The following is a 7,791-nucleotide window of genomic DNA, read 5'->3' on the forward strand; positions in this document are numbered from 1 at the left end:
CTAAAATTCTATTGAAGAATACAATTATCTAAATTTGGATGATAAGGTAGGAATAACAAGGAAAGGCAGATGCTAGAGATGAACTTAAGTCATAGGATTTCAGAAGTAGAAGTGAAAGATGAGGGTGAGGCAGCACAGGAGGGAGGAAAAAGCCAAAACTAACTTCAAAATTCTCAGTTGGCATGACTGTTTGCCACTACTAGAAAGTGAGAATAAAATAGTAAAAAAGAGAAGCTTGGTGTATACAGAGCTGGCTTCGTGGGCGTAGGACCTGTGTAGCCCAACAGGACACCACTCTCAGAAGGGAGCCATGCATCGTTTAATGCTCTGCTGTCTTGAAATTCTTAACAATTTCATCTTTGGACTTTTGTAAGTAGAGTTCAGTGGGGCAATGGAGTATGCCTATGAGCAGAGGAGATACACGCAAATGTCTGCCTGTAGCTCCTTACCATCTCATTTGCTTTTAAGCGCCGCATGGGCACAGAATTCTGGTGGACCTGCAATGTGCGGAGTTCAACGAGACTTGAAGCAAGTAAAAGGTAAGCATGTTACGCCTACACCTGAGTAAGTCGCGGTGCTGTTAGCTGCCAAGAGACCACACCTTCCCTGTAAACCAGAACTTGCTTCAAATGCAGAAGTAAGACAGTGGCATTCTTAGAAACTCAAATGAGCAAGGAAAACTACATATACTTTCTTATTCATCTTACTTCCTTTACTAACCAACCACTTAAGCTGAGAATGATGGTGTAGAAGGAAAGGAAAAGATAGTTCATTTCCTTTCACTCCTTTCTTACTTAGCGGTAAGGCAAAAGCACACACTGTGGGTAGGATGCATGAGTATCAAGAAGTGAAGTAACAGTTGAGTTAGTTTTGTGCAGTACTTCCACTGTTGTGTTAAGAACAAAATGCATATGCACGTACACAAATTGTGTCATTTCTGTGATTCTGCATACTTTAAATGTTCTATTTCTGTTTGAAATTGGCATTGCACAACATAAAGATGAATGGTAAAATTCATGCTAATTATTACAAATTTTGATTTTTTTATGTAGGATGACATTAAATATCAAACAAAAATACCACAAGTTAAAAGAGAGAGCATGGGAAAAAAGGAAAAACTTTCTATTTTAGTACCTTTAGTAGTACTTCTTTTCCTGCTTTTCCAACAAAGGGTCCTTCATTTTTATTTTGCACGAGGCCCCACAAATTATGTAGCTGCCTTTCAGTATGTGTGTGTCTATGTGACAGAGAGAGAGAAGTAGAAAGGGATAAAGAGAGAAGGCACACATCCAAGTGCTTCCACACAGAAGATGTATATAAACCTACTATGTGCCGAGCACCTGGCCCTATATTAGGCACTAATGCAAAACTGAAGAAGACAGACTGCATTTTGTTGGTGGAAAGTGATGAGTCATGTTTGGAACTTGTTGAGTTTAAAATAACAGCAGAACTTTCAAGTGGAAACAATCTAAAAAACAGCTGGACATGTATGTGTGGTGCTCTTAAAAGACGTGAAGGTAGAGATAGCTGTTTGAAAATCATTTGCATAGAAGTAATAGATGTTATAATAGCAACAAAAAGATGAAATACATAAGATTAAACTTTAAAATAAATGTGTATCATTTACACGAAAAAAAAAAGCACTACTGAAAGACACAAAAGAAGACTTGGACAAATCAAAAACATTTTATGTTCTTGGATAGAAATAACAAGCATCATAAAAATGTCAGTTCTTCCTAAATTAATCTGTAAATTTAACCTGATCCCAATCAGTGTAACAATAAAAATACTTAAATTTTAGAAGTAGACAGTCTGAATCTAAAGTTTATATGTAAAAATACATAAGCATAGCCGGGAAAATCTTGTTTTATGTAATACCAGCACGAGAAGGGCTTTACAAGTATAACACAAAATGTAGAAGCCATAAAGAAATGATTGGTGAATTTGTTTATATAATAATCAGAAATTTTATAGGAAACAAAACTATCTTACATAAACTAAAATTTGAAAAATAATATGTACAACATATATTAGAAGCCAATTCCTATAAATTTATAAGAAAAAAGACCAACTATTCGATACAAAATAGGAGTACATGGGGCAAAGGATATGAAAAAACAGTTTACTAAAAAGGAAATACAGATTGCTCTTAAATGTATAAAAAAGACACCAATCCTCACCCAATTATATACTACATTAGATGCTATATTTCACTTATCAGACTGGCAAAACCCCAAAATTTTTATGACAGTTATCAAGCATTGCTGGAGGGGCTGTAAATTGGTATAACCTCAATAACAGGCAATTTCACAGTAATCAGTCAAAACAACAAATGCACATATTCCTAGCAATTCTAGTCCTAAGCACTTATCCTATAAGTACAAAATGATGTTTCTAATAGATTGTAGTAGACTTGAAGCAGACTAAATGTTTAGCATTAGAAGACTGGTTTATAAAAATTATATTTAAATAATGAAATACAATGCTGTCTCGTGTACTGGTCGTAAAAGATCTCCAAAATCTATTGTTAAGTGCAAAAAGTAATGTGTAGAACAGGGTACATGGCATGCTAATATGTATGTGGGGAAAATTATATATATACACATAATTATATATATTATAAATATACATACACATGTACATACACAAACTCATATATTTGTAAATGCTTAGACTATTCTTAGAAGGCTCTGAAGAGACTGTAATCGTGATTGCCTCCTAGGAGAGAAATTAGATGGGTGGGGGTCAGGGAGAAAAAGAGACTTATTTTACACTGTATATTATTTCATACTTTTGAATTTGATACTGTGTACATATATTACTCAGAAAAAATATTTTTAGATTAAGAGGGTCAATATTTAAAACCAGTGAAACATTTGAAATAGGTTAGATCTCTGAGTGTAAGGACATTGACATAAGAAGGCCAAAGACTGTGACAAATATCTCTATTTGAAGCCTCCTTCCCTCAAGAAGTATCAGCTAGACACTACAGCAAAATGGACTAAGAAATAGGAAACAGGATAAAATAATGTCACAGACATTGAAAGAAAAGTGTTTGAGAAGGAAATCAAGTTTTCCAAAGGAAAAGATCAATATATTTAGCTATAAAATAGTTGTAAAATTTTGCATATCAATATTTGCAAAAAAACATCAATATACTTAATATAAATCCTGAAAAAACAACATTCTAATAGAAAAATGATCAAAGAACTTGAAGGGACAATTCCCAAAACAAGAAAATACAAATTTCCAGTAAATGTATTAACTTGTAATTCAGGAAGTGCAAATTAAATGAAGAAGAAATCTCTGCCTATACACTTAGAAAATTTTTTTAAAATTAACATAATTCTCAGTGCTAATGGGAACATAAATTGAGACTGTATTTGGAAAGCAGTTTGTCAATATATATCAAGAGATTTTATAATTGTTAATAAATTTGATACTGTAATTTCTACTTCCAGGAATTTCTACCAAGGAAATAATCAGAGTGATATAATGCTAATGTATTACAACATTTATATCTGATGGCAAAACAGAAGTCAATCTTAATGTTCATCAGTGTGTCAATGTTGTCAATGTCTCCTTCCTCCAGTTTTAGAGCATTCCAATTAAGCCTCTTTCTTCCTTCAAGGTTGTTATTTCTAAATTATAAACATAGTAAAGAGAAGAAAAAAGGAGAAGGAGAATCCCTTCAGCACTTTGTAGAGTATGGATAAGACACAGTCCAAACTCCTTTGTTGTTCTTTTTTTTTTTTTTTCTTTTTTTTGCGGTACACCGGCTTCTCACTGTTGTGGCCTCTCCCGTTGCGGAGCACAGGCTCCGGACACGCAGGCTAAGCGGCCATGGCTCACGGGCCCAGCCGCTCCGCGACATGTGGGATCTTCCCGGACCGGGGCACGAACCCGTGTCCCCTGCATCGGCAGGCGGACTCTCAACCACTGCGCCACCAGGGAGTCCCCAAATTCCTTTGAATGAGTAAAAAGCCTTCCGTGATTTTGCATTGCCTTTCATTCTGCCCTTAATGCTCATCTTGGGTCTTCTGTCCCACACTTAATGAGCTGTTTACAGTACTCTCAACACACCTGGATGCTTTATGCCTCTGTATCTTTGCTCATGTTTCCTCTGCCTCTAGTGATGCCTGAGTCTGCACCCATTCACATGATCAACACACATTATCTTTCAAAAACTCAACTGAGGAGGAAAGTAAAATCCTGGACCACACCCTCTACCACCCCGGGTAGAAGTGAGCACCGCCTCATTGTGGTTCCACTTTTTCTTTTAGTGCCTTATTTCATTTTGTAGTGCATATGTCTTCTTTGGTAAGTAAACTGTAAACCACTTGATGTCGGAGGACTCTCTTATATTTTTATTTCCAGGGCCTAATTTAGAGACTATCAAAACTTAATAAATGTTTGTAGATTAAAAAAAGAAGGGAGCTTCCCTGATGGCGCAGTGGTTGGGAGTCCGCCTGCCGATGCAGGGGACACGGGTTCGTGCTCCAGTCCGGGAACATCCCACGTGCCGCGGAGCGGCTGGGCCCGTGGACCATGGTCGCTGGGCCTGTGCGTCCGGAGCCTGTGCTCCGCAGCGGGAGAGGCCACAGCAGTGAGAGGCCCGCGTACAACCAAAAAAAAAAAAAAAAAGGGAATGAGTGGTTAACAGTATCAAGTACTACCAAGAGGGAAAGAGGAAGAAAATTCATTGAATATGATAAGTAGTCATTGTTAACTTTGAAAGAACTGTTTCAGTTGATTAACTGGGAGGCAGCAAGTAGTGAATGAATAGTGAACAAATAATCGTTTCAAGTCTAGATGATTTTTTTTTCCCCAAGAAATTTATTACTAAATGGAAGGGGAAAGAAAAGATAACAGATTAAAAGAATTCTTTGAATTTTGGTTTTTATAAATAAATCGAAATTTAAGTATGTTTGTAGGCAAAGAAGAAGAAACCACACCCAAAAGATAATTCTAATGTCACGTGGCAAGATTAGTCTAATTTTAAAATATGAATATTGTTAAGTGGTTCCACTGTTTATGCATCACATTTATTATTGGTAACTGGGATAAGGAGCTTCTGTTGGTTCTGCCATTTTCCCAACCCCTTTCCCAGCCTCCTACAAAGGAGGAAATACTAATCAGATCAATCTAAAATTTGATGGCACCAGCCGGGCTCAGGGTCAGTGTATGTGAATCCTGTGGGTTTTATTTATCTTCTGCTTGCCTGCTTGGTGCTAGGCATGTGAAACAAACAGGCTTTCTCTTTCTCTTTTCCTAGTAATCTCATATGATTATTTCCATATCTGTTAACCTTATTATTTTTTGGCCACACTGAAGGGCTTGTGGGATCTTAGTTCACTGACCAGGGATCAAACCCAGACAGTGAAAGCACAGAGTCCTAGCCACTGGGCCTCCAGGGAATTCCCATGTTAACCTTTCATTTTTTCCATCTGCTTATCTTCTGTATAATTTCTTCAGATCTGTCCTTTAATTTACCAATAGTTTTATTCTACTGTGCCTAATATGTATTTTAACTAACAAATTGAGATTTTTATTTTAACAGTTCTATTTTTTATTTTTAAAATTTTTATTGGAGAAGAGTTGATTTACAATGTTGTATTAGTTTCTGCTGTATGGAAAAGTGAATCAGTTATACGTATATATGTATCCACTCTTTTTTAGATTCTTTTCCTATATAGGTCATTCAGAGTATTGAGTAGCATTCTGTTTTTTATTTTTAAAAGCTTTGTTTGGTTTGTTTTCAAATTTGCCTGGTTTTATAGGCAAGCCTCTTACTGCGTACTCATCTTTTATATAATTTTTAAATTTTTTCAACATTTCATAGTAGTTTTTTAAATATATTTTGTTTGGTAACTTGAATGTTTGAATATTTTGCCTATTGATTATGAACTCTCATTTAGTTGATACAGTATTAATCTGTGGGATACTCAAAGACTTAAACTAAAGATGTGTTTCTCCCCAAATCCTCTTCTGTGTGGAGCTGCATGCCACACTAGTGACCTGGGACCACTGTAGCCCCTTCTCAGGTCTCCAGCTTCAGGAGAGAGCTTGATCTCCCTTAGTTCCCTCTCTTGTGCCTAGGCTGCTTCTCCGGGTGCTGGCAACCAACATCAGGTCGGTTTGCCCTGGTGGTTTAACACTGCTGTGTTTTCTTTCCCCCATGTCCTGTGAACCCAGAAGTGCATGACGTTCCTCCTCCTGTTTTCTTGTAAACCCCTTCGGATCAAGCTTTCTCCCGTCGTTCTATCAAACCTGTTCTTCCTAAGGTTGCCAGTAGCCTGTATGTTGCTAAATACAACTGCCTTTTCTCAGCCTCATCTTTGTTGCCGCGACAGTTAATTTTAGGGGTCAACTTGTCTGGGCCATAGTTCCCAGATATTTGGTCAAACGTTTTTCTGGATGTTTTGGTGAAAGTGTTTTGGGAGGAGATTTACATTTAAATCGGTGGACTTTGAGTAAAGCAGATTGCCCTCCATAATATGAGTGGGCCTCATCCATTCAGCTGAAGTCCTGAATAGAACAAAAGACTGACGTTTCCCCCAACAAGAGGAATTCCACAGCAGAAGGCCCTGGGACTTGAACTGCACAGTCAGTCCTGCTTGGGTCTCCAAGCTACCAGCTCACTCTGTAAATTTCGGACTTGCCAGCCTCTGTAATTGTATAAGCCAATTCCTTAAAACACATACAGACATCCTACCTATTGGTTCTGTTTCTCTGGGAACCCTGACTAATACACCCACCCTGTTAGTAGTAGTAGACCGAGGTGATTATTCCCCTATTTTTGAAATATTTCTTTACTTGATTTCTGATAATACATGCTCCTGTTTTTTTTCCAACCTCATTGGTTTTTCCCTTTAAGTCTCTTTTGTGGATTTCCTCCTCGTCTTCCCAGTGTCTAAATATTAGATCTCCAGAACTGACAGTTGAGTCTTTAGACCTCTTCTCTATACTTGCTCTCTCGTTAATCTCACCAAGTCTCATAGCTGTGACATTATCTTTTTGCTGATGTACCAAAAAGTTCCAAATGTATATTCCTAGCCCAGAACTCTCCCTTTAACTCCAGACTCATATTTCCAGCTGCTTTATTCTAAATTCATGCTTATTATCTGATACATATCTCAAAGTTAACATTTCCAAAACCATATTATTAAGCCCTCCTCCCTTTCCATCCCCCTCAAGCCCAACTGCTTTTCCCCACGATTTCCCCCTAGTAAATAGAATATTGTTCTAATTGCTCAGGCCCCAAACCCATGAGTTATCTCTGGATTCATTTTTTTCCTGACCCCCCACATCTAATCAGTCATGGAATCCTGGGGCTCTATTTTTAACTTATAATCAGAATCTAGCCACTGCCTACCACCTGCTTCCCCCGCACTGGGACAGGCCACGATCACATCTGCCTGGAGTAGCAACTCTCACCTCTCAGCTGGTCTCTGGGCTTATACCCTTCCCCGCAAGGCATTCAGTTCTACACTCAGCAGCCAGAACGAGTCTTTAAAAGTACAAGCCCTGGCTATCATCCCTCTGCTCAAAACCATTCAAAGCTTTTTCAAGTGGCTCAGAGGAAAAGCCTCAATCAATTCTCTAAAAGACCCAACACAATCTCTTTCCCTCTCACTCTATTCCCTTCCACTTCCCTGCCCTGGCAGGTACGGCTTCCCCTCAGGGGCTTTGATTTGTTGTTTCCTCTGCTTGAAATGCTTTTCCCACAGACTTCTGCAGAGTTTCCTCTTACACCTTCTGTAGTCTTTGTTCAATGGCTACCTTCTTTGT

This window comes from Aethalodelphis obliquidens, unplaced genomic scaffold, assembly GCF_003676395.1.
Source record: "Aethalodelphis obliquidens isolate GAN/ISIS:26980383/991018 unplaced genomic scaffold, ASM367639v1 scaffold2, whole genome shotgun sequence".
In the NCBI taxonomy this organism is placed as follows: Eukaryota; Metazoa; Chordata; class Mammalia; order Artiodactyla; family Delphinidae; genus Aethalodelphis; species Aethalodelphis obliquidens.